Below are 27,513 nucleotides of genomic sequence, written 5' to 3' on the forward strand. Positions count from 1 at the left end.
GTTGAAAACCATGGAGCTAGACCATGTTTCAGGTATCCAGGTTGTAGCTGTATTGATCTAGCGGCAAAAGGAATCAGAACTCGTGGAAGAGGGGATCTCTCTTATTAGACCAACTAGATTAGAGATACTTTTTTTTGCAAAAATCTAGTTGGTCTAGTAAAAGAGATCACCTCTGCCACAAGTTCTGGCTCCACTGCGCTAGACCAATACTTAACCTTTGCTTTCAACACAACTAAAAAGGTTTTTAAGAGGGGAGCGGGCAGCACTTGTGTCTGCTCCACTCCTCCCTTGCAGGCACTTCAGCTGGCTCAGTGGCGAGAAGGTGCTTTGAACTCAGGGTCACCTGTGCAGACTGCCGAGTACCCAGTGCTCCCAGTGTGCCGGGCCTCCGAAAACCACCCCTCAGAGTAAACTACCCACATCCTCCTCTCCTGCTGGGCTACAGCTGCAAACCAGGAAGCTCCTGGCTGGTATTTGGGAAGGAAGTGAGAACAGAAACATGAAACAGCTTTTTATGTGTGTGGATACAGGCACATGGACTGCCCGGCAGCCGTTGCAAGCCTGAAGCCCGGTCTCAAGAGTAACCGTTGCCTTGCAAATCAGTCCGTAAACTACATCGCTGCTCCGGCGGCACTGCCTGCTGTGCAGGTGCTCACTGCTGCGCAATCATTGATAAGCACCTTGAAGCAGCCCTCTCCCCACGGCCTTAAAAATCCCTGCACCTTGTCCTCTGTCCTGCACCCTGACACGGTGAAATTCATCCCTGTGAACTTTGGTATATGTTTCCAGGCTGTCCTGAACTGGTGCCTCGCAGGAGGCAGTGATGGGAGCAAGCAGATGAAGAACCAAGTGTGGGCAGGCTGGATGGAGCTCCGTGCATGCTGCAACTGGGGAGGAGGCTCATTAGTAACTCTGCAGCAATACGGGTGTGCGCGTTAAGCCGGAAGCCAGATGCCAGGAACTGTCGGAGGTAGGATGGTATAGCTCAGAGCTGCGAGCGTAGCTGAAGGAAAAGGAAGTTTAGGCTGAGTATCAGGACGCTTCCTCTGAGAGTCTAGTCTGCAGGCCGACGGGTCTGAGCTGGGAACAATTGCTGCTCAAGACACCAATAACAATAAGCGAGGGTCCAACTTTCAATGTGCAGTGGGGAATCAGGTCTGCCCTGGACTGAGCATTTACACACACACCTGAAAGCAGCTTAGGATCTGTCCACAAGATAGGCACGCTCCAAACGCGCATTCGGCAGAGACCTGGGGGACAGTCGAGACACAAAGTGCAGTTGGCATCTCTTAAGACAACAAAAACTTTACCTTTCCCTCTCCCCTGGGCAGCTCCTGTGTGCAAGCTGTGTGGGAGGAAAGGTTTTGAAATGAATTGCAAATTCTCTAGAGATGAGCAAGAGCCTAAGAGGGAAAACCCCTCCGAGTATGGCTGCCGCACTCCTCTTCCTTTCCTAAAGCCTTAGAAGATGGAGGCCCGAGGTAAATGTCACACAACTGCAAAGTTCTTATCTTTGACAGGAAGCAGCAACAGAGCAAGAAAGATGTACACAAGTCTGAGTTACAACCAAAAGAATAATAATAAATCGCCTCGACCAGATGGGAGCAAGCCTGTCCTCCAGCCCCCGGGAAGGCTGAGCCCAAACTCAAGGTCCCTTCCAACCCGAATTTTCTCCGATTCTACGAAAGCTGCACGCCAGACTGAGAGCAAAGCCCATCTGGAAGCCAGCACGCTGCCCTCCCTTGGAGCTGCTAGCAGCATTGTTGCACGTGCTACCAAGCACATGGTGCAAGGCAGGCCTTCCCCATTTCCTACACCCCAAAGCAGGCTGAGCTCCAGCACGGCCCCGGGACACCAACTGAAGGGAGTTGCACAGCTGAGAGCAGAGCCCGGGGATGCCAGCTGGAGCAGAGGCAGCAGTGCTGCGAGCTGCCCTGCTCAACAGTGTCACTATGACTCAGTTTCTTAAATGCAGGGCGGTAGAACTAGAGCATGAAGAGCACCACGGGTTCCTCCTGCACGAGCCCAGCTCCCCGCCGCTTGCTCCCCTGCAGACACCGTGGCATCTGCGCTCCTTTCTGCCCGGTGCCCAAGGAGCAACAGGACGGGGCAAGGGGAGATGCCCCCATGCAGACCGGCTCGGTCCAGCACTCTCCTGGGAAGCGTGAAACATGGGCTTGAGCCACCTCAGACCAAGGAGGGCCAAGGACATGCGTCTCCAACCGTTAGACTTATGCTAACCTCAAATATCCTTTGCTTCTGCACTGGTTTTGCCTTCTATTTGGATTGCCCTCGCGGCTCCAGGTGCCTAATCTGGGGCACTGCAATGTCTTGGTGCCCAGTCTAGACCAGGTCCTCCATGCTCGGTATCTCCTTGCTCTCCAGAACCAGGTTTTGCTCATCACGAGGTCCAAGGTACTCCGTTTCTCAGCCCCACTCCCAGACTGGGTCACGCGCTGACAAAGCAAGCTTAGAGGTGAAGAAAGATGAGCAGAAAAACCCAACAGTGAATTCGAAGCAAGGAGCGAGGCGCACTACCATGAGACGCTCCGATGGTGTACTTGCAAGCAGCACCGTGATACCTGGAGAGCTCTGCAGAGTCATTAAGCTGAGAAGAAAAGGCGTGGAGGGCACGCGTCTTGGCACTTTAAATGGCACTGCCCTAGGAGCAAGGAGACCGAGGAGTCTGGTTCCAGAGGGCTTGGGGATTTTATTGATTGTGGAAAGTCAGTTTTGCTGGGAAGGACATCAGCACAAGGTACAATGTCCTCCTTTTGCGGTTGCCGGGCCTGCTGCTGGAGGGCAGGGCTCCTGCAAGAGGCCTGCAGAGAATCGGGGCCCTGACAAACCTTCACTGGCACAGCTGGACCCTGACCTCGTGCCTGTCGTGGGCACAGACCCGGCAAGGAGCTCGGCTGTTTCCTAAACAGGGCCGCAGGCAGCAGCTCGGCTGACGCGCAATTCTGCACTGAAACCCGGTGTTGGCAAACTCTCCCGAAGAATGAAAGGAGGCAAAGCTGGCTATTCAAATGGGTTGTAAGCAGTTAAACCTGCTTTCCCCGCTACTGTTAGCACACGCTAGTACAAGGTTACCCAGGCTTTTGTTCTCTGCCAGCCTGCAGTTCCAGCTGAATGCCCTGCGCTAGTCAGCAACAGAGGAGAAAGGGAAGGTGCTGGAGGAATCAATGCGGGTGATTCAGCACGCAGCCCTCGTCCCTCTGAATCAGTGCTGAGCTAGCATGCCGGCGTAGTGCTCAGTGGTTACAGCCACTGTCCACACACTGTCCTCAGAGCATCCTGGTGGGCTGATGCCTTAGGACAAACAGTGCATGAGAGAGATCTGCCGGAGACCCGAACACCCAGCGAGCCAGTGAGTCAGCGGGGCCGGGGGAGACCTACCCACTTAGGTGAAAGTCACCCCCCTCCACTTACGACTAATGCTGATGAAGCCCGATGGCCTTCCCCTGACACCGGGGGTTTTATCCTGCCAGCATCTTTCCCATCTGCCTTGCAGGAAAATCTATAGGGCCCTCTAGCCGGTTCCCAAGCATTGAGTCACCATCTGTGAGCAGCTGCAGAGACTGGTCATCCACGAGTCACATGAAGTCACTTGGAGCTCAGGGCCAGGGCAGCCCTCTCAGAAGACCCCTGCCTGCATGGCTCAGCACCAGGCTTGCTTGCTGACCTTTTGCGGCACCTTTCCCTTGCAGGCTGTGAGCTGATGGGAGCCAACTCCGGGGCTGCACGACCGCCGAGACGGATACCTGGCTGCGCTACGTAGCGAGAGGCTCGGTGCAAGGTGGGAGCGGACACGTTTCCTGCAGCCTGGGAACTATACGTATATAAGAGCGGCTATTAACAGGTTAAATGAATCAGTCTGTGAAAGACTGGGCGGTGGGGGGCATCAGAATCAGTCTTGCTCGAATACCTGTGCAAGTGCCGCCTACGGCCTCAATATTTACCAGCAAAGGGAGTCTTCAAAGCCAGAGCTTCTGACAAAAACACTGACTTCAGACAAAAAGCCCCATGTCTGGGCTTAGGGCAGTCAAGCCAGTGGCTTGATATGACTGTTCGTAGTCAAGCTGGGGGAAGCAGCATTCAGCTGATGCTAAGCAAACAGCCAGAGAAACGCTGACAAGGTCCTGGATGCACCTTGGTGAAGCACACAGCCACAAAAACATGCTCCGGGCAAAGGCATGCCAAATCCACCCCGGCCTCTTCCATGCGATTGCACAGAGCTGATATCCCGCTGGCTGGAGCGCATGGGACCCGGCTTCCAAAAGCAGCTCATAAATCCCGGCGCGCTTTCTGGCTCTCATCAGCAATGCTTTGTGCGTTGCACGTTTGTGAAAGTGCCCGGGATGACCGTGACTGCCTCTCCGGCCCGGAGCCGTCTGAACACGCTGCTCCTCGTGACACCCGGCGGGTCAAGCTGCATGGCGCTGCCATGGGGGGTCAGACCCGCGGAGCCTCCGAGCAACGAGGGAGCTTCGCTTTTGTTTCCGAGTCTCTTCTGGTCTCTCTTACCCGCGGCTTCGCAGGGAAACGCTGTTGCCAGAAGGCAGCGAAAGCAGACGGGGTACCAAAACAGACCTGTTCAAACCGTTCTCCCATCCTGCTTCAGTTTTTCCTACCCCCTAATCTGACTTTTAAGGGGGCCATTTCCATCAGCATCGACTTCCAAGCGAGTTTGCCACCGTGTGCAGCGCAAACTCTCGCCCCCCAAGAGACTGTTTCCCCTTGCTTTAAAATGCAGCAATAATTAGAGGGGAAAACTGTATAAAAATGGCACCTCTTTGCGCGACGTATCTGCTCTTTATGGGTCTGGGCCGTGTCTGCTGGTTTTATTGCCCAGCGTGCGCAGTTTTGCTGGCGTTCACCACTGGGACGTGGCAGAGCTCTGGAAGAAAGAGCTAGAGCCTATTGCATCCACAACGGCGTGAGCCATGCCGACGAATAAATAGGGCTTAGGCTAAGGTGCATTTGCAACACCAGCTCTTAGAAAACCCTTTTCAGGCAGCGTGAGGGAATGGGAGAGAGGGGAAGGGTGTCATTCAAAGAAACCGGAGGGTCCCTGCACTTTCACCCACATGGCAGGGGCAGGGGAGACGGCGGTGAGCGGGCCGTGCCCTTAGGCCCCGTCCCAGTTGCGTCACAAAGACCGCAGGCATCCAAATCACAGAGAGCGGGGAGGGGGTCTTCTGCCTCCCCAGCGAGCGAGTATCTGAACGCTCGTCACGCGAAATGTGGGGCAGCACACTTGACTTACGGGCAAGAAGGTTTTTTCCAGAATGAGGCGGCCAAAAGGACAGTCTCTGCCGCCCCGGGGAAGGCAGGTCAGAGAAGCTCCTATGCATTTAAAATGCAAAACACATTTGCCAATTCGGTGACAGGCGTCCTCTCTCCTTTCAAAGGGTGAGGGGGCCGTGACTGCCGACGGCGGCTGTTTGCAAACGCAGCCGATGCTTCAGCCAGTCGGCCTTGCACAAGCCCCAGGCCATGCTCCCCCTGAGCTCTGGCCAGCGCCGTGCACAGCAAGGGTCTCCTTTCCCCTCTCCGCTCGCGCGTCAGCCTGCCCTCCGGGTGCTCAGCCTTCAGGGATGTTACACAAGTCGCTGAACAAATACCACTGGCTTGTCCAGACCCTGCCCCGAGATGGGGCTCTGTCTATTTTGTTCCTGTCTATTTTTAGCAGCATAATCACAGACTGGGCGAAAAAAAGCTCACCAACAATCAGGGCAGTAGGCTGTTGGCACCCACCGCCTGCACCTTCCTCCTACTGGGAGAAAACGGCCTGCAACCTTGCATCATGCAGCGCCAGGGGCCACTTCGACGTCCTCCTACCCACTCTGCAGCTAACCCGGTGTCCCAGTGCCCCAAGCTCCCTGCTGTGCCCACACCCAGGTTTGGCAGCTGGCAGGGACGACTCCATCATTGGGGATCGCTGGGGTCCATCCCGAGGACAGGAGGGGAGGGCATTTAGCAGGCAGCAATGCTACAAGCCCTTTCACAGTCTGTCCTTTAGACCCGACCCCATGCAGACGCCCCTAGATTTGTTGTCTGGGTGGGACGGGGGAGCCAGGGGAAAGGGGCAGCCGTGGCACCCCACGTGCTGCCATTTGGGATGGGAGGGAGGCATTTTTCCCACGCATTAATTCACTCTTGTTACTGCAGCTCCTTGGGAGTCTGGAACTCGAGCTGCCTCCTCACCTTAGCTCCCCTCCATCACGTGCGTCTGCCCGGTTACTGCAAGGCTGATTTGGGTTTGGCAACCCAGCGCCACCCCTTCCACAGCAGCCTGCCTCCTGGACGCCGGCCAAGCCACTGCATTGTTCCCGGATGCTGACTTCGCTGGAAAGCCTGCTCAGCATCTGCAAGGGCCCCGCACTGTCAGCCAAGCCCTGCTGCTTCCTCAGAAAAGGTCTTCCAGGGTGCATGCTCACACAAGCCTCCCTGACTTCCAGAGAAGAGAACTCTTTGCACTGTAATGAAAGATCTTTCATCCAACATCATTGTTTCATAGTGCTTAGGGTTGGAAGGGACCTAAACAGATCATCGGGTCCGGCCCCCCTACAGCAGCCACGCCACGCTGGGGTGCAACGGGGCCAGCGCTGTTTGGGTGTTGGTTTCGCAGGAAATGGAAGTAGTTGCATCAAGCCCAGGAGGAGAGAGTGGAACTATGAGACACTGATGGGAAAAGCCGTGGATGCTTCTTCCCTCCAACACCTGAATCCCACATCCCACGTGCCATCTGGGCACAAGCCACCCCTCCCACCACATCTCTAAGGGCACGAAAGGACGCGGGATGCGACACACAACCGGCTGCAAGGTGCAGGCAATCGCTGGACACAAGAACGGAGTAAAAAATGAGAGTGACCGCCTCTGCCAAGAGAGGTGCCATCAGTGGTGCCCATGCCCTGGAGAGGGGGCCTAGACAGCCTGTTTCTAAAGCAAGTTAAATATTGCAACACAGATTAAGTAATAAGCCAGACACGGCTGTTAAGCCATGGGCAAGATGTCCAGACACCAACTAAGACAACCACGAGCAGCGAGAGTTCAGCTGTTTCCACTCGCTGACCGACCTGGAGAATCCCTCGGTGACCCTGTGTCGAGACTGCCCAAAGCCCTGGTAGTGTCATGGCTTCGTATGGCAGCCCAGAGAGCTAATTAGAGCAACGAAGAAGGACGGCGGTGATGTGAGATGCAATTAGGCAACGCGCGCAATCTGGAAATCATTAAGGCCAGTGCGCCCTGCCTGTGAAACCGCCTTAGCATCGCTAGTACATTGTGCCTGGGTAATTTTGTGCTTCCACGTTTCTCTGATCTGTGTAGCCAGCAAAGCCTTAGAAAGGCAAAAGGGAGTTTTCTTCGTAACACAGATGGGAGCTTTATTTATACTGGGGAAATCTGGACCCAAAGCTCCTCGTGGGCACTTTGGAAACCCCCAGCGTTTCCCTCTGTAATAGCAAACAGCCCCACGAGTCCAGCTGCCTCACCCACAAGGAATTTCAAGAGCTACTGGCCTCCGAAGAAGGCAGGGTGGTGGTGCTAGCACACAGCACGCTGCAGGGAAACTGCTCCCAGGAGCTGTTAAAAATGCTACGGACCCAGGTTCCAAAAAAAGGAAGCCAGGACGAGCAAACAGGCACTTCTCCATGCCGGCCCGACTGGACCGTGACAGCGGCAGATGCCTGCACAGTGCAAACACCGCTGCCTGGCCCTAAGTCCATCCAGGGGAAGACTATGTTAACGAACTACTTTCATTCATGAAGCCATCGTTGCAATATCACCAGCAACCGCCTCCACATTAAATCCATGTACCAAGAGCCACATGTCTTCCTAGCCAGCTTCGCACCCAGACAGCAGGGTGCTTATACACATGCACCGGGAGTAGGGGGTGTTTTAATTGGAGCAGCTCCGAGAGCCCCTCCATGCTCCAATTAAAGTGCCTGAAGCGTCACATGCATCAGCATCCTTGCACTGAACAATGTCAGCGGAGGCACTTTAACTAATGCTCATCAAACGAGCTTTAGTTAAAGTGCCCCCCCACCATTTTTCCGGGCAGGGACGCTGATGCACATGACGCCGGAGTCGGCTGCAGCACGGGAATGACCACGCTGCAACAGACTCCATTAATCGTGCAGTAATCACAGCGCGTTGCAGCAGCCTCGCGGCATGGCATGTGTATGGGCACCCGAGGATTTTACAGGGATAAAAGCAAAACCCGTCTAGTAAAACCACTTGCACACAAGGCCGGTGCTGTTCTCTACTGCAGCCAACACCCAGGTGACTTCTAAACTTGCATGCAAATCATTTCTCTGGCAGCATCTGCTGATTTACAGCCTCAGTGCCCCCACGTGTGCTGCTCTCCAAGAATTCAAAACGTCCGTCCCGACACCACGCCGAGATGAGGGCCGATACTGCCCTCATCAGCCCCTGCTCCTGTGACCTGCCACTGAAAAGGCAGAAGGGCGCGAGGGGACCCAGCGTGTCCGTGGCAGGGTGGAGACCGGAAGCCAGGGCTCGGCACTGCCAATGCAAGGCGCTAACCTAGCACTTGCCGAAGCAGCTTCAACAGCAGAAAAAGCCTGAATCTAATGGTTAAGCCAGGCCAGTGGAATAAAACCCACTCCCATGCTGGAGCATTTGGCTCGAATCAATGATTAGCAGAGAGATTTCTCGTTCACGCTTTGAAAACAGGCCGTGGAGAGCCAACTCCGGGTAATTCCACTATAAATGTCCGTGACCTTTTGTAGCGGTCACATCACATGCCAATAAGGACTGATGCTTTTCTCATGTGTCCACAGAGCACAGGGGCAGGCAAGCAGTCTGGTGACTCCTCAGTGCTCGCTTGCCCTTCTCTTTGCATGCAAGTCTTGTTTTCATTACAGAGACCTCCGCGAGGAGCCAAAAGAAAAAAATGGAGGTGCCCACAAGGAGCTCAAAATAGCCCGGCCGTCAAGGCCAGCCCCCTCAATTAAGTCAGCTGCACGCAAGGAAAAAAATGAAGATGCTTGTTCCCTAAACAAGACGAAAATACGGCCTGACCGGTTCGATGACTCTTTTGCACTTGCTTCACCCATCAAAACGAGGGTGCGCACAGAAAAGGCCAGGCTCCATGTGACTGCAGTGTCTGTGCAGCTGTTTTCACACAACCCCGGGTCTTTCTGCTAACACCGATGACTGCAACATCATGTGAGGATTTGCAACCAAGGAGCAACTCCCACATCAGGCTGTGGAATCTCTGTGCGACGGGGAAAGGAAGCAGGAGGTCACTTTCTTTTGTCTCTTTTACAGGAAATCAAGTCACGTTGGCCTGGCGCGAGCCCAAGAGTTAGCTAAGGACTGGGCAGTGCGAACGGCTTTGAAAGAGGCTGGCAACAAGACAGACAGACTAAAAAAGGAACTTGGGCCCTGAACAAAGGGTTATACACTGAGACATGTGAGCGATGGCCATCAGGTAATAGCTGCCCTTTGGCCTCCTGATCATTTTGTAGGGCTTGCATTTAGACGCAGAGCTGCCCTCCTACACAACCGAGCATAAAAGCCGTTTCAGCCGTCTCCTGGGTCTGTTTAGAAAGCACCAGATAATTTCTGCTGAAAGAGATGCCATATTTAGTAGTCTGCACCACAAAAAAATATGAGATGAATAGTCGCATTGTATATCTTACCAAAGCGGCTGCCACACTTCTGGGAATCCCAGCACTCCTCTATCTAAGCATCTCTAATGCACAGAAATGCTCACACACCTTGGCAGACAAGGCTCTTTGGGTAAGCCTGATCTCTTTTAATAGACCAACTCAACTAGTTGGAACAATTCTTCTTTGCAAGCTTTCGGGTGCAAATGCCCTTCGTCAGGCTGAGGAAGCACCTGCACTTGGTCTACCCACCTTGTCCCCGTGTTGTTCAAGCTTTTAAGAATTAATTGATGCCGTCTTCCACGCCCCCTCTTCCCCCCCGTTTTATAACTAGACTGCAACAGGAGCATGGGCTTTCCCACTTTTTCTGCTCTCACTCAGTTCCTCGAGTTTCACTGAACTTCGCCAAGCGAAGAAAACTGCCTTTGCACCTGCTAACCCGGAGCCACGTGTAAATAAGGCAAAAGCTTTTTTGCACAGAAACTCTGCAAGGGGAAAAAGGGGGCATGCCAGCAACACTGCTCTGCCAAAAGCCCAACCGATTGTTTTAAAAACAGATTTGCATTCATCCTGGCCCTATCTTCCCTGGGACACATGCATCTCTTGTGCTTATAGCCGTGATCACAACCAGGGTGCAGGGGACCAGATTCTCCGGCAGGTGCCTCGAGGGTGAGGAGATAAGCAGATGATAAGGTAAATGGCTAAGTGAGGTGTGAGATGATAAGCCAAGCGGATAAATGCGGTCGCAGGCCTGTCCCTGCCTGAATGATCCCCCACCTCCACTGCCTAGCCCCTCCACAAGGAAGTAAGAGCTGGAATATGTAAATTAGTTTTATTTCAATTCACAGAAATCACGGCGGGGGCCTCAAGTCCAGTAAGAAGGGCCTCAAGTCCAAAAAGGTTGAGAACCCCTGGCACGTCTACACGTGCACTGGTGCGTTTTAGTTAATGCGCATTAAATATTGTACTTCCATTGTGAGACGCTAGGAAAATGCGTCTTAGCCTGTCTTAATGAGCGTTAACTTAAAAGCAGTTTTTTTAGTGACATTCAATGTGTGTTAGCCTATTTTAATGTGTATTGACTAAATAGCACATTTTTAGCGATGCATTAAAAATAGGCTAATGCGCATTAAAGCGCACGTGTAGCTGTGCAGAATAGAGTATTTTTTAAGCAGATGGCAGTGTCAGGTACCTGCAGGTATCTCAGCTTGGTAAGAAATTGTTCGTGTCAGCGCACTACACTCACGGGCAGCGAGAAGCTCGCAGGAGCACAGAACAGCTTCTCCTAGAGCCGGACTCCGTGCCGAACGCCCGGAGGGAAGAGACTGTCCTCAGCCTTGGTAAGATGAGTCTTTCCGGGCTGAGAGGGTGGATCTTCTGCAGATGAGGTCACGAAGGGACTGTCTGCACCTGGCAATGCTCCTGGAGAGCCCATGAGTGGGTACTTGTTGCAGAATAAGACTGTCATGTTCCCACTCAGTTTAACCCAGGTTTTAAGAAGTGGGTTACGCTGAATGGGAACACGGCAAGCTTACTGTGGAAGAGGAGCAGCCGCACATGAAGTCATCCAAGAATAGCAACTGCATCTCATTTCACACTCGAGCTTAATCAGCAACCACTTCTCAAGCATATACAAACCCTCAGACTCTGCCTGCCCACTGCTACATCTGCCAGAGATAATGATGCCTCATTCCCTTAACTCGAAAGAAAGTTTACATAAGAACAGATTGATGCAGATTGAAGATGCATTCCAAAGCATGTATAACTGCTCTGCTAAAAAGATATTAAAAGACGCACCGCATTTAGATCCTGCTTTGCCTGGCAAGTGACTGGCTCAAGCCAACATCTTTACCTTGGTAAAGAGAAAAATTCAACCTGCTTTATCTTGCTTGCAAATGACTTCCGGTTTAAATAACAGCTAGCGCAACAGCCTGATCCCGGGGCTGTGGCTGGCATTTATAGCACTGCTACCTTGATCCAGTTAGTGAAGCATCTGTTTTGCATCACAATAACGCCCACGGTTGCGAGAGAGAGAGAGAGAGAGAGAGAGAGAGAGACTTTGCACTGGTGCAAGCTAGGAGGGGGCCAGGCTGCACCTGTGCAGCGTGTGCTCTGCAAACAGAAGTGCATCTGTGATGCATCTGTCCCTGTGTGAACGGACTTCAGAGCTCTGGGGGCAGCTGGCTGCAGGCTGCTCCGTCTCAAGTTTAAACACAAATTGGATGGGGACTTCAAACTCGTTTGAGGTTTCTTAAATCAGGTCTCTCGTGACCTCGGTCCTGCCAGTTGGGAAATAAAGCCTCAACTTTCCAGTATTTTATTGGCTAAGCTGCTCATTTCTACAGTTTCTTTACCTGCTGCCTCCAATACTGGAACAAAGCATTCGACTTGTAGCAGACAGCATGCCCTTGACACAGCTTTCCCTTTCCTTCTGATACTCTGCTTTCTGCACGTCCTTCCCCAGCATCTGATGAAGTGAATTTGGGTTCACAAAAGCTTGTGCTCTCTCGCTCTATATATAACCTTATTCAGTTAGTCTATCAAGGTGCATATCCACCCTGCCTTCTCGCTCAAAGAGATCAGGGGCATTTCAGGATACCTCACTGGAAGTTCTTATACACCTGACGTTTCCCAATGAATAAATGATCAAAAAGGAGACGTGCAACTGAAAAGGTCCACAAGGCCTTGTCTTATCTCATGCAAAACTCATTAGCGCTTACAGACGGCCAGCATACAACCACCCATCCACACGCAGTCGAAACACTCACTAACGAGAAGTGACTGCCCTCCAGAGTTTTCCCTTAGCAGTAATTTGCCACTTCTGCTTCTGTACCTCTCATACGAGTTTCAGTGTCTCTGAACAGTTCATCTGGTCTACTGCAGGAACGCGACCAGTCCTGCTATTTGCACTTTTCCCAACCCTCCACGACAGTGAAATCTAGAGAGTTTTCACTACAGACCCTGCAAAGTTGGAAGGTCATTTTTATCGGGGCTTTACAGAATCCCCTACCAAAGCAGGGGTTCATTTTACTGCCTGACAACAGCACTGAGAGCGAAGTGAAGTTCTTTTTAATGACAGCGAATACCACAGGGACCCCTTTTTATAAAGCTGACAAGCAAAGGCTGACACGGGGAGCGACTGCCTCAAGGTGAAGCGATTGCTCCGTGTCCGCAGAACCCCCTTGCTCCCAAGCAGATCAACGGCAGCTTTCTGAATGACACGATGACAGGAACCAACATCCCCAAAGCCATTAGGGTCCTGTCCGTGCCACCGCGAAGGCTGTCTGACAGCTTGCTTCCTCTAGAAATGAAGGAGAGGGGCATGGGTTCTGCTAAAACCATCCTTCTATGTGTGTTTGGTGAAACCAGGAGGCAAGGCTCATTCTGGCACATGTGCAGACTTTGTGCCGCCCCAAGACATCTAGGACAAAGATCCTCAGACCTTTTCATAGCCAGGATGGACCCCGAGGAGCTCCACAGATCTCCCCGGGAACTCAGCCAGCCCGTGGCAGACACAGATTTTGTCGTGCTGAGCAATTCTGCGGTGCAGCTGTGGAAGAGGCGTAACCACAAAACGCGCTTGATGAGGAGATGCAAGAGAGTTAAGGAGCTCCACAACCGGGACGTGGGTGTGCAGAGACAGGAGGAGAAGGGATGTCCGGGAGGGCTAATGCAGCAAAGGAGCCAAATAAATCTGCAGCTGGGTCCACAAGCAAGAATTGGGCTCCCAAGCGCTACTACGGGGAGACTGAGGCTGAGCTGCGTGCTCTGCTGTTGCAGAAAGAGCAGTCAATCCATGTCCTGTGGAAGAGCCACGTGGCACAGACCGATCCAGCAAAGGTTCGCACTGGGGGTCACAGGGTAGTTTAAAGCTCACTGCCAAAGTTTCCTGAACGCTGCAGTGCTGGAGACTAGAGAGCCACTCCTGCTGGGCACAAGCGTGTCACGTAACAAAGCTTACCCCCATCTCAGTCATGCAACACTGATCAAGAAGGGCTCAAAGGGCTACAAAGTGCACGTACCTTTTCCCACTAGTCCTGGAATATCCCTAGGAAAAGAAAAAAAAATAGAAAGGAATTAGACATGAGTCTTTTTTTAACCCCAAAGTAATCACAGAGCACTAATCAGCACCTAGTGTAGGCTCTTCCACCGTCATTAACTAATGGCAGAACAGGGAAGCTGCAGACATGCAGAGTCTGTAATGCCAGACCTGGAAGTCCAAGGGCTCTTGGTGCTTTTATAAGCCCCGAAGTGCCACTCTCCTGCACAAGGGTGGCTCGAATTGTGCAGCCTTCAGCCAAGTGGCTGCGCTCTGGCCAAGGGCTGCGAGTCAAAGGGACGGAGGCGAGGGCCAAAATGAAAGCAGCAGTGAGCCAGGGCAGGACAACGTCTAGGCACGTGGGGAGCCCACGCCAGGGCAGGGGAAGCGAGCCGGACAGCTCTGCGATGCCGGGCATGTCTCGCATAGCCGACATTCCTGCAGGACTCGGTCATGGCAAGAATTTCTGCTGCTTCAGATTTTGAAAAACAAAGGGGAAAAGAATGAATCGAGCATGCTTGATTCACGACACCGAGTGCAGTATTTAGACCCTACCCCGCCGGCCCGGTGCTAGAGGAAAAGATTCTGAATGGGGTTGTGTCTGCCAGTTTTTAAGCAAAAAGCGTTCGACCAGAAATCTCTGCTCATCGGCATCTACCGTAAATGGCTTTGTTGATCTCAAATCTGGGCTCCAGTTCGAAAGAGCCCCGTAGGCAGCCTGAAGCCAGATGAGAGCTGGAAAATCACAACCTCCGTAGCAAAGCAAATTAACCTCAGCTGGAACAAGTGACAGGGACAGCAATACAGGAGCCAGCCTGGTTTTCTGGCATGATGTTCAAGGATGCTGTGCAGCAGGGCCGAGAGCAACAGGAAATCCACAGCCCATGATAAACTCCCTTAAAACGTGCTAGGAAAAGGGTGACCCTAAACCTGGTGACTGGAATTTTACCAGTCTGCTCGCATGGCTTACAGCAGAGACACGCTGGGATTGCCCATCAGACATCAGCCGGCGATCCTGTGACAGGCCCGAGAGCCGCAGGACAGGGCTCAGCACCCCAGGCTCGAACTGTCCAGAGTCCCCATCCACTCCACGAGCCCCTTCATTGCAATCCTTTCATTGATCATTTTTAACTGGCATATTCACGGGTCAAATGGGTTGTTTTCTCTAATGTTTGATGTTTTATATCCTTGCGCTGCACACTGTCAGCATCTTACCGCAAAATAATATATTTCTCTCTCTGCCTCCCTGCCTGGGGAGACTGAAGTTCTCACTGGACGCTTCAAGAGTACCTGGGACTGGCACCTGTCCGGGAGGGGATGGGAACAGTGAATCCTGCACTCTACAAGGGGAGCTGGCCGAGGCGATCCTTTGAGGGCCTTTCCTACCGCAGATACTTTTAATCTCAATTCACAGTCTTGCCATTTAAAGCTCCTAATTGACCCCATTATAAAGGAGCCAGGCCAACATTTATAGCTCAGCAACCTGCACACGCTTGCTAACGTGGCAGGTGGCAGAAGATCAATGGCCTGTTTACTAGAATATCCATCTCCAATGGGGACAGATGCCGGATGCACTGCAGAGGAAGCCAACGGTCTCTTAACCTGCGCCTAGCACTGCGATGCTGCAAGGTGCTGCCATCGGGGAGGCGATGTCTCCCCGCCAAAGACTTGGGAGGAACAGGTTAGAAAGCGCCCAGGACATTTGACAAGTTAAGGATTAAGCAACTGGTGCTGTGCACTGAGGCCGAGCGACCGCCTTTTCTGTCAATACTTGCCTGTGATAACAATACAAGATACGAGCTGCCTGAGCTCGGAAAAGATAACTCCACTCATTTCACTGGAGTTCACGTTTGAAACTCTGCACAAGCACAGAAGAAACAGAGACCCAGCAGAACCAGGACCCCCAACCCTTGAGACTCAAGGCACAAAGACGAGTACGTTGGCTTCCTTGGTTCAGGGACGTATTTGGTAGCCGGGTTGGTGTAAGACAAAAAGAAATAAAAAACTCTCAAACTCTGGGTGATACTTTTTTATTAAACTAACTAAGAAATCACACAAAAAAATTATCTTTCTTTGCAAGGGGACTTTTACCATCTTTAATTTTCCCTAAGCCTGAAGAAGGGTGCGTGCGCCCAAAAGCTTGCTAAGAAGAATTTGTCCAGCTATCTGAGTTGGTCTAATAAAAGATATCGCATCTACCCAAAGAACCGGGCCTGCCTATGTCCTTAGATCAACATGGCTACAACCTACACCCCTGCAAAAAAAAAAAAGACACAGATTTTTTGCGATTTCTTAGTTGGTCTATTAAAAGGTATCATTTCTGAACCAAGAGCTGTAGTTTTGCATTTCTTTTTGGCTTCCTTGGGGATGCACGGTCAAGACTTCAGCTGGCGAAGACCTCAGCGCTCAAGCAGCTGGCGATACGGGAAACCGTACCACGCAGGGTTTGAAAAGGAACAACATGACAATCAGCTCGGCCCCTCGGAAACCAACCGCGCAGCCAGTGACGGGCTGCGTTTGCAGCGCTGAAGTTGGCACGTGACCACGACTGCACGGGCTCTGCCAATGAACTGGGAGCTCGGGTCCCTGGAGAACTATTATAACTTACTGCAAAAAAAAAAGAGAGAAAAAAGAGTGGGCGGGGGGGAAGAGGGGAAGAAAACAAAAATATTTGTAAAACTTAATGAGATTTTTCCACTACTGCTCCAGACTGGTTTTCAGGCACTCGGCCAGCCCTGCTTTAACAAAGCACGTGGCTCTCTCGCAGCTATGTGCTTTAATGCTGAACAAGAGAGACAGGCTGGACCAGGCAGCTAAGCAACCGACCCTTTGATGCAGGAGGAAGGACGTCAATGGGCTGCATCACTGCAGAGGCTCCGGGGTCGGGGAACCCTCCTACTACATAGCGCTGCCCACACAGCGAGTGCGGCTCCCGGCTCGTTGTACGGGCCTGGGGAAGGGAGGAGGAGGAGGGGGAGGCGGACAAAACGCAAAGCATCGCTTCTCACTGAGTGAAAGGACAAGGCTGAATCACAGGCTTACACACTTGCGCTGGCAATACGGGAGAGTGGCGAGCCTGGAAGGTAAAGAGCCAACGCCGTGACGGCTTGAGCTGCCGCACACTAAGTTAATTAGACGCTGACGAATGCCGTGCAGGTCGCCACAATGCACAGGCTTTCTCAGTCCCGCCACAAGCCCTCGGAGCTTGGCGAGCCACAGATCCAACTCTTCCGGGTCACCCCTGCTTTCGTACGCAGAGCTGACCCGCAGGCCAAAGTCAAATGCACTTGGGCAGGATCAGATGTCCACAGCAAGGTGGGCATCAGGAAGCATCTTGATGGCCACCTTGCTGGGGTCAGATGACCCCAGCAGTCTTTCCAGCTGGAGGGGCTGGACCCGATGATCTGTCAGGTCCCTTCCAGCCCCTGACATCTATGAAACGGGGTGGAGCAGAAAGTGCGCCCAGACAGGCGCTCAAGTGGGAACGGCTGCTAATGAGCCTGGCCAAGCAGGGCCGCATAACACCAGGCTGTTTCATGCAACTTCGTTTTAATACAGGACCATTAAGTGCTTGTGCGAGGCGTGTTTTGCGACTGGCTCCCGACTGTCTGCGGGACTTAATTTAGGCGTAGGGAAGAGACGAGACTTCGCTGAACCGGGCGTGCAATTTCTAGCAATCATTTTTTTTTTTTTTACTATGAAAGCTAATTGTTGGTGCCTCTGAGGCCAAGAAGTTGTTAAAACAGGAACGGTAGTTTCATTTTAACCCATTCGAACCTCCCAAGTGAGCCTGTTTCTATTCCCACAGCCACAGCTCTGCAGCTGACTCCGCTATGTAGAGCAGTACGGTAGCAGGGACCCGAGCCGGTCGCTCCACGTTTGCTCCAGGAGCACGAAGGGGAGAGCAGCAAGAAGCCACGGTTGAGGCTCAGAGTCCTGCTTCCCTTCGCTTTGCCCAGGCATCAGGTGCATCGGAGCCTGGGCCACGGTGGCTTGCTGGCACTTTCGAGGCAGCCAAGTGGAGCCGCGGGAGAGTGAGACATTCACAAGTCATCCCCAAAAGTTTGAGGAGTGCTGCAGAGAGCATTCGCAGATGACCACAGCCTTCGTCTTCCTCTCGTGGGACAGATCCCCTACGCACAAGGCAACACAGAGCATTCACCACCCAACGGCTTTGTTCCCAAACCACGTCACCTCCGCTACGAGCAAGCCAGAATTGGTGCAGGAGCCTACCATGTGAATAATGCCCACCAGGGCTGAAAATACTCCCCGGATTGGAGAGAGCCTGAATTTTGCTTATGGACAATTAAACGTGGTTTTCATACTGTGCCTTAGGATAAAAAAAACTTGCTGCTCCAAGCCAAGGACGCTGACCCAAGCTCCCTTCCACTGCCGGCCTAGTGGTTTTTGCTGTCGGGTTGTTCCCAAGGGTTGAAATGAAAGATCCCCAAATACGAAGCATTACTATGAACACTGGAAGCGGGCGGAGAAGAGAGGAGCTGGGCTAGCTGCCGCAGGGCAGGGCCCCAACTTAGGGAAAAGTTTATTCTCGGGATGCGTGTGCTAGGACTTGAACTAGAACTCGACAAAGACAACGCGACGGATCAGCGGTCTCTTCAGCTGGTCTACGCAGAAACAGATTTAACAGCAAGCACGGCTGTCTAACAAGGGGCTTCTAAAATGCAACAGCAAAGGGCGCGTGTACCCCCAGCAGCTGTTCATCGCAGAAGGGAGGGATTCGTCGATGCACGCTCGGTGGGTCTTTGCTCCACCAAAATGTTAAATAACAACCCCCTGAGAGCCACTCTTATTACAAAATAAGACTTAGGAAGCGCGCGGGAGAACGTGACTGTTTTCCATCCGCTCAGCGCCCAGAGGAGAGCTGCCTGCAGAAGAAACAGCTTTCTGAGAAGCCCTCAGTCCAAAAGTGAAAGCAAGTTGTGGCGCTGGGCGCAGAGCCACCGATAAACCCCTCTGCTGGGATCTGGCAATGGTGGGAAAACGCCTGTATGAGTCCACCTCCCAACCTCCTGCACCTGCGGCAGAAGGGGGGACTCTGCTCGGGTTTGCTAGGGCGGCTGACAGCGGCTGTGACATTAATCATTTTTGCTGCTGAAAACCACCTGGGAGAACAGGCCTTAACCTTCGGGCTCTTGCTCTCACTCTCCTCCTCCGCCCGCCCCCTTCATCTGCCTCCGCTCCGGGATCACCGTCAGCCCCAACCCCGAGCGTGCGCGAGGGCTGCCTACGTTTGGCAGCTGAGCTGCTGGGAGGAGCGAGTGGTGCTGCCCGCTGCGGTGCTTGGGGGCGGCTGTGCCCTGGGCACGCTGGCGCCACAGGCGGGTGCTTCCCTTTTGCAGCACAAGGTTCAATGAAACCACAAACTGCACGGCGTGAGTTCAGCACATCATGGATGGACTAAGAGAAGAGGAAAAGGGATGTGGAGGATGGTTTGGGGGTGCAAAGAGTTGGGGAGGAGATTAAACGTGTGTTAATGGGGAAGTCCTATGGATGCTGCACTTCTAAATCCATAGCATGCCTTTGGAAGGCCTCTCCTTCCCCTTGGAAGCTCGAAAAAGCCCCCCCGTGCTCATCTCTTTGGGCACTTTGGGAGTCTGGGAAGCGCCCAATACAGCATCAAAGAGCCCAGCCTAACGCACAGTCGTATGGGACACAGTGCTTTCAACTCTGGGGAAAGGGCACCTGGCACCCCCCAGGACCAAGCCCCTGGGCACAACCAGAGGCTCGAGGGTGGTGACAAACCAGGCCGAGGTGGGAGGAAAAATTTAAGAAGAAAGAGTCTTGATTCTTCCTGTGCTTCTTGCAGTTTCTGATCGTTCTGCAAGAATGAAACTCTTTCCCGAAAGAGGGAAAGGCCATAAGAGGGGCAGCTTTTAGCTAGGTTTCGGTGCAACGCCGGGAACTCCCGGACACGGCTGGTCCATCTGGGCAAAGCAGAAGTCAACCCGCAGAGACCAGGGCCCGCAGTGTCAGAAGAGACAACAGCTGTCCCAGCCCCTCCTTTTCCTGCCCTCTTGCTAAGACCTGATTTCAGATTTGAGTAGCTGCAGTTCAAGGTGTGGGGAGCCAAGGAAGGGCTGGTAAAGGGAATGCCCCAGATAGCATTTCCTGCTGCTAGACAACGAGCCTGCGGGAAAGGTAAAACGAGATGCAGAACCTGGGATGTAAAGCCGGGTGGATTAGTCACCGGAGACTGAAAACACAGCAAATATATTTAGTGCAAGCACTGCTCCCCCTCCTCCCGCGTGCTCACACAAGGGAGTTCAGTCTTCTGCAGACGTTACGTGCGCAGCAGCTCAACGTGAAGTGTTAAAGTTATACGAGGTAAAACTAATTCCCTGACGGAGAATGCAATTGTGCTGATGCCGGGCAGCCCTACGGGCATCACCGAGGCAAAATGAGCAGGTCAGGAGGGGAAGGAGACTAGTGGACACATGGCCTGGACTCACGGTGCTCGACGTGGAGCAATGGTTAAATGCTGCTCCATGCATATTCATCAGCAGAAGAAGGAAACCTTATAGGACTGCGCTAGCGAGACACGTCTATTCTGACCCTGGTAGCGTTTCAGCATTGCAGGCAGATAGAAACGCTGGAGCCGCCCGCTATTTATGTAGCGTACATGGTTTTAGCATATTGTTTCACACTGCCGTCTTAAGGCAATGTTGTTGCCAGAGAGAAGAGCTTCGAGGTCACCAGGTAGCATGGTAAATGGACACGGGACATGGTTTGAACTTGTCCCCGAGAGCATCTGTGGTCACTACGAAGGCCCCAAGGGTATAGGTTTGAGGCACAGGGACGCTGTCCAGCGTGAAAATAGTGGAGAAGTGCCCAATAACAGCATGGCTAGTGAAATCCTGGTTGACTGACTGTAGGGTCAGAGATGATGGAGCGACTGACTGATGCTTGTGCTGACTATTCTTCATGCCCTCGAATTAGTAAGGATAAGTCAGAGGGTTTTGAAAGGGTGGACCGTGCTGGGCATCTTGAGGGAAGCCGAGTTATTGGTGGGTGGCAAACGCCCCGGTGCACTGGCAGCGTAGGAGTATCCCGAAGTCTGGCTAGTAAGTTTGCTTCAGTAGGCTATTCCTTGTTTTGCTTTTTAAAGCAGTTTTCTGGAGAGGTGATTTATACTTTTCTCTGTGCTGAAAGCAGCTGACTTGGGTTGCCGGCAGGACCAACTGCCTGCGGTGCAGGGGGCTGCAGGGGCAGAGGCGTGGAGCGGGAGGGAAGCCGGCCAAGCTTGACAGCGCTGTGCAGAACTAGGTTACTCTGGGCGTGCCAGTTCCTGAATGGGATGCGGCAGAGACGCCTTGGCGTGGCATTGCGGACACGTTAATTAGTTCTGATGAAAGGCAGGGCTAATTAGCTCCTCTTCGGGCACAGTGCCACACGAACATAGATGCACAGCCCCAGTTCTGGAGCTGGGGCACGCCGAGCTAGCTTGGGCCTCTCTGCAGCACTCCTGGCAGGAGGATGGAGGACAAGTGCTGCAAGGTGCAGAGGACCCCCGTTCTGCTGCAAAATCGTTCGCCTACAGCATCTTTGCCACAGGGATGGCCCAGGGCTGCAGTGGCTGGCAGTCCCAGCATAAGCACGGCCTCTGCAGAATACAGTCTGCAGCATTTCCTAGCCTGCTTGCCCGTAACCCCATGACTGGCAGCGAGTCTGCTGGTTGCAGACGCTCCCCTGTGCTGTGGGCACAGTGAGCAGTAGGCATTGCTTGGCACCGTACCTTTACAGATTTTGAAAAAGTGACTAATGATCATACTAGCCTCCGCACACAGAAACATCACCAGCCCGGTCCATCTGCAGCACCGCAAGCCCGGGCGGTGAACAGGGCCACAGCAAGGAGGCGGGGAGATGGACAGGCCTGAGCCACCCTGAAGAAGCGCGTGGCATCTCATGGGGCTAAAGCAACCAAAACCTGCTGCCCTGTGCCTCTTCAGTCTCCGAAGAGCTCTCACCCAGGGAAAGCGGAAGAGCAGGACTGCCTGGTCTGCAGCAACCCGCGGGGAGGAGCACGAGTCACGGGTGAGGAGAGCTTGGCAGGGAGACTGGGAAGCAAGCGCTATGCCCGGGATGCCGGGTGCAGCGACAGCACCTCTGCCGCTTGCTCTCTCAAGAGTTTGCCAGCTGAGTTCCCAAACCCTGGAAACCTGCTCGATTGCCTTGCATGCAGTACATGAACAGCTCGGTGCTCTTTTGCTGGTGATTATTCTATAGCTGAACCCTGGGGGCGCGCACACGGCTGGAAGATAAACTCCCTTTATACCGAATGAATCAGCATCACTCAGCACAGGCCCTGACTACTATGATAAAGCAGAAGGCTCATTTTCTGAAATGTCAGAGTAGGAGTCTGGAGCTCATGAATGAGCGACTGAGTAGTCAGAGGGGAGGTGAGCACTGTGTGTGAGCAAGTAAGGTGAGTCTCAAATTTAGGGGCTGGCTGAAGATCCTAAGGAAAGTCTTAAATAGGCTTTGTTAGTAAAAATGAGCTTCACTTAGTTGCAGAAGGCAGGCTGCCTTGTATGGAGTCTGCAGAGGCAGCTGGTGCCCAGGACAGGCCACCCCTTCGCATGGAATTGGCCCTATTTCATACCAGGTTAGGAACTGGGCATTTTAATACAATGCCACCGTTTCATCTTGTGCTCCTGTCCTAACAGGATGCTGGAGCTCTCCGGAGCATGAACGCCACTGAGAAACATCAGCTCCTGAGTGCAAAATGCAGGGTAGGACAGGTTTTTCGTGGGGACTTCTTCAGGCCCTGCAGAAGGTGCAAGTGTAGGAAAAAAAATTCTATTTAAAGAAAAATGGGCTAAGACCGGACAACCAGCCCTGTTGCAGAAGAGGACAGGAGAAGCCAGTCTGGCTTTGCTGAAGGAGCCACACCAATGACCCCCACCTTCCCAACTCAGAGCCAGGCCCAGCCACCCCTCTCCCTGCTCAGCAGGCTCCAGTGAAGGCCAAGAGGATGACCCCGCTCCACACCCCATTTATGCCATCGAGCGATGCATACTTTACCCCACAACCGAACTGCTGGGAGCAACTCCCTGCTTCCTTACTCCCATGCAATCCAAAGTCGAGATCTGATGCCGACTTCGAGTTGTGGCAATTTAGGAGCTGTGTGGCACTAGACCGGCATGCCTGCTTAGATCCAGGAGAGAGGGGATCGGGGATTGCGGCCCCCTAACACTGAGGCTCACGCTAACAGACCGCCACGGCAGAAAGTGCCACCTGCGACATGGCAGGACTGGGCAACCAGCTTCCCTCGGGGTTCACAGCTGGAACAAGCCAGCACCAGCGCTTCTGCAGAAACCGAAGGGCTCCAGGGAGGACACTGCTGTCCCCGGAAAGGCAGGTGCCAGAGGCTCTGGGTTTCCCAATGACACAAGGCTTGTAGGATTAAAGCATGCACAGAAATGACTGTGGCAAAAAGCTGAGCTGCAACACCAATGGAGCAGGACTGATGGCTGCAACCCTGGTGGGTTCGACATCCTTTAGACAACATGGGTCATTTAAACAACCACAGGTCCTGTTAGGAAATCCCTGCCACGCAGTGCGGCCTGCAGAGACCAAAGCCACACTTGGTGAATACTGGGGAAGGTGCTGCACTCCATCTGCTTTCACTTTGTGTTGAACAGATTTCTTTCTAGATTCAAACAGTCCCGTCATGTAATGGTTAAAAATAAGCCTCAGAAAGATCGTGGCAGACTCCAGCGCACAGACACATCTGATAGGACTCGTGAAATCCTCAAAGGGAGGAGGGTGCTGCAGGAATGCAAAGTGGCTAATTGAACTGCTTTACTCAAGCTGCGCAGTAGCACTGAAGGAGATATCATCTCTCTTGCACAGAGGGGTAAAACTGAGGCCACGCGGTTACTTGAGGCCACGGGCACATCCAGAGCAAACAGATGGAAAGGAAAAAAAAAAAAAAAAAAATCCTTAACCTTGCACGTCCTGTTTCTCAGGCTCCTGCCCCATCACCTCCAAGCCAGATCCACATACAGCGATAGCTCACCGTGCACCTTTATGTGAGCAGGTGTGGGCACGTGGCCATTTCTACTTGATGTGCCAAAACCCAGGTGCACCGAGTCCTGGAAGGCAACCTCTTCTCAGCCAACAAGAACGCAGGCAGCGAGTCCAAGTCGAGAGAGAAAGGTCAAACGAGGGCAAACGTGGCTACCTTTTCAAAGGGAGCAGGAAAGGTGACTTGGGCATAAACTGCAAGTGCCAAAATGTGTCCACCCTGGCGCCATCGGCACTCACGTGCGTTAGTAAGGCTCCTGGGAGGATAGCCAAGGTGTTTGGGGGAAGAAGCTGCTGGTTCTTCTTGGCCACAGAGGAATTGTAGGAAGGCACCCGTGGATTTGTTTCCACTGGAGTGACCCTGTGTCCATACAGCGCCTGGCTGTGTGGCCGCAACCCAACTGAATGTTACCCTCTACCTCCTACCAAGCCAGCCAACTCGAGCTAAAAGTACCCCTGTGCCTGCGTGGAGCGTATATGGATATAGGGGGATCAGGTTAGGGGCAACACTAAGTCAAGTTAACTGAAGGGTGGCTCAGACAAGCCCGTAGGCTAGCCAAAGCTACACCCAGACTGCCGACAGGCTGAGCCGGTCGAACTTAAGCCTGCTGCAAAGCCGCGTGGCCTTGTCTACTGCTAAAATTGGTGCCAGAACAAAAGGCATTGTCCACAGAAAGCAGCCCAAGGTTTGCAGAGCTTTCCAGTGTTCGGAGCCCTTAAGGACACAGGCCAGACAGACACCAATTCAGCAGGATTACAGACTGGCGGAGAGGGAGGGCCGAGGGATCTAGCCCAATGGCAAAAAATATTAACTCCCTTCTCACACACGTGCTTGCAGACAGATGCCGGCCCTCTCGCCGGCAGGTGCCACATTCCCAGCTTCGCAGCGGAGTGGTCAGACTACGGCTCAGGACCCCAAGGACTGCGTTACTCACTCGACTATTGGACTGCAAAGGCCTCTTCATGGAACAGGAAGTCCAGCTGGTTTAAAAGAAAACTAGCAGATACTGAAAGGCAGAGTGAAATTCAACAGCCTCAAAACGAAACCAAATGGCTTAATATCATGCTCCCTGTTCCTAAAAGGGTAGCTGTGGGTAATCCCCGCTGGGCAACTCCCACCGTGAAGATCTCTCTTTCTCAGAACTGCGCTGCAGACCCCTCTACACGATGATCAGTCCCCACCCACGTGCCACAGCGGTATCAGATACTGACTTGTCAAATCAGAACGTGATTTAATACAGAAACTTTCCCATCCATTCTCCCATTCTCTTTTCAGCCCTTCTGGTTTCACAAGTTACCACTGAAACACGGTTCAAGCGCGGTGGGTTCACATGGCAGCCAAAAGCAAGCTGTCATCTTCTCAGTCCCCAAGTTGAGCTCCTTGCCTGCCTGGGAGGGTCTGCTAAAAGTTTGGTTTCAGCCACTGATCTGGCACCTGGGCCGAGTGAGATGCCACTGCATTTTGCATTTTGGCTTCTATTCTACCCAGGAGAGCACGCAAAACATCAACAGGCGCTCCCGATGCCTGAAGAAGGGTGTTTGTGCCTGAAAGCTTGCAAAGAACAATTTTTCCAATAATGTAGTTGGTTTAATAAAAGATACCACACCTACCCAGAGTACCGTGTCTGCCTGTGCCATTGCAACAGCACACGACCAGCACGAGTCTCCAGGCAGAGAGGATGGGAAATAACACCCTATTCATGGATAGTCCCAGGGCTAGGACTTAAACCCACTAATATCTTGGCAAGACAAGCTCTCAAACTGGAGTAAAAAACCTATATTTCCAAAAAACCCCCACCCTTTTCTTTTTTGCTTCCCTACCACTGAAATGCAGAAGGTAGCCGGAAGCAGCGTGGCACCTGGCAGCGCTGCCATGCTGAGGATGGCACACTACCACTCTGCTCCCAAAGCAAAACTGCATTGGCATGCAGTGTCTGGTTTGGAGACCTCAAATCTCAACGGGAGAGATCCTCAGCTGATGCCAACCTGCACAGCCCCACATACCTGCTTTCAGGACAGCATCGGCTGAGGAATGGGACCGATGCATTTATACACTCCGGACCCCTTCACCGTACCACAGTGTTAAGCCACTATTGTACCTCGTGAAATGGGTAAATCAACCCCACTTTTGCACAGCCAGCAAAGCCAGGACAAAAAGGTTGAGGTTGGCATGTGCTGCAGAGAGGATCGGTTGCAAACTGAGGTTTCAGAACATTTTTGCATCTGTCAGGTGGGCCAGCAGGCGGCAAGCACTGGCCTTGGGCCTTTCCTGCGATGCTGTTAGGGATAGGGCTGATGTGTGATGCTGCCAGCACTCACAGCACAAAGTGCGAGAAAAGGCAACTGGGTAACAGAATTTTAAATCGAAATATCCACAGTTGAATGAGTGGCTTACAACGTACGTTTTCCATGCATCGGGACAGGCGAGTGAGAGAGAAGTATTATAGGCAAGTATTTAACCAGCCAAGAGGATGCCACACAGCACGTTGTTGTGTGCACATGCCTACTTCAGGGACCGAGGGTGGCCTTGCAGCCGAGATGATTGGCCATGAAACAAGATCCCCCTGCTGTGCTGGGATCTATTTGCTAGATAGCTCAAGGCTCCTTCTGAAATGAACCACCCAGCTGATCTGCAGGGACTGTCATTAGATCCAGTTTTAGTCTGACTTTTAAACCAGATCACTGCTGGGAACCGGGGGCAAGATACCTCAGTGTGACCAGGCAGATCCCTTGGGCTCACGTGCTTGGTGCAGAACACACAGACGTTACAGAGATCTCATCCTGGCCTTCCCCTGATGCACCACGCTACACAGCCCACGGTGATCCACTGCCCTCCCAGCCACCATCAGCAGCCCCCGCACTAGCTGGATCACAAGTTAAAAAAAGAAGAAGAAAAAAAACCAATTTCTCTGCATTGAGGGGATTATTACGAGCTGGCTAAGGAAGTCCCCTCCAAGCTGACTGCTCTCCTTGCCCCTCTTGCACGGAGCTCGGTGAACCTGGGGAGCTGTTTGTCTTCACTCTCCATTTGTCATCCTCGCTCAAAGAGAACATGAGTCAGAGGCTGCGCACCACAGATGCCACGCGCTCCACTTGGGAATATTAGCAACTCTGCAGAACAAAGAGGCAGCGAAAAAAATAAATCCCCATCCGTCGGCTCCTCCAGTAAGTGCCTGGTAAATGTCACTGGTTTTAAACTTCGCATAAACATCACTTTCCAGTTGTTCCAGATTAACTCCTGAACGCCTGGGTGCGAGCACACGCCGGCTCCAATACAAAGGTCATCGGCTAAGCAAACTGTGCAATGCCACTGGCATTAAGTGGCGACCTTTGTCAGCTCGGCCTACAGAAATATCGTAAAGAGGAAAACGGAGTTGCTGTCATCCCCCTGCCAAAAGAAAATAGCCGCTATGACATGCTATATATGATCTTCCAGGGGAAACAGAAGTCACTGCTTCAGAGCTAGTGAAGGTGGAACTGGTAGGAAATGCAGAGTACTAAGCAAGGCAGACCAGACGCACACAAAAAGTCTGCGTCCAGTTTTATCACGTCACAAGTTTCATAGATGTCAGGGGCTGGAAGGGACCTGACACATCGTCGGGTCCAGCCCCCTGCACTTGGGCAGGTTTGACCCAGAAAGAGCAATCTGGCCTACAAACCAGCCCTTACCAAGTTGACTTTGCCCTGCAGACCAAAGGCATCGATTTGCATCTTATAAAACACATTACTCTGCATCTTATAAAACACATTAATTTGCATCTTATAAAACACATTTCTAGTAGTGTTATT

At 52.6% G+C, this 27,513-nt stretch overlaps 1 protein-coding gene across 2 annotated transcripts in view; it reads right to left on the reverse strand.

Annotated features, from left to right (window-relative positions):
* The window catches only part of GNG7 (G protein subunit gamma 7), a 104,174-nt gene that overhangs the window by 23,202 nt on the left and 53,459 nt on the right, over positions 1–27,513 (reverse strand). Inside the window, exon 3 of one of the 2 annotated variants that reach the window (XM_006272109.4) lies at positions 13,661–13,686. The exons of the other annotated variant lie outside the window; for it this stretch is intronic. The gene's annotated coding sequence lies outside the window, so the exon portion shown is untranslated. The remainder of the gene's footprint in view (positions 1–13,660; positions 13,687–27,513) is intronic. 2 annotated transcript variants of the gene reach the window in all.

Source organism: Alligator mississippiensis, chromosome 16 (genome assembly GCF_030867095.1).
Source record: "Alligator mississippiensis isolate rAllMis1 chromosome 16, rAllMis1, whole genome shotgun sequence".
In the NCBI taxonomy this organism is placed as follows: Eukaryota; Metazoa; Chordata; order Crocodylia; family Alligatoridae; genus Alligator; species Alligator mississippiensis.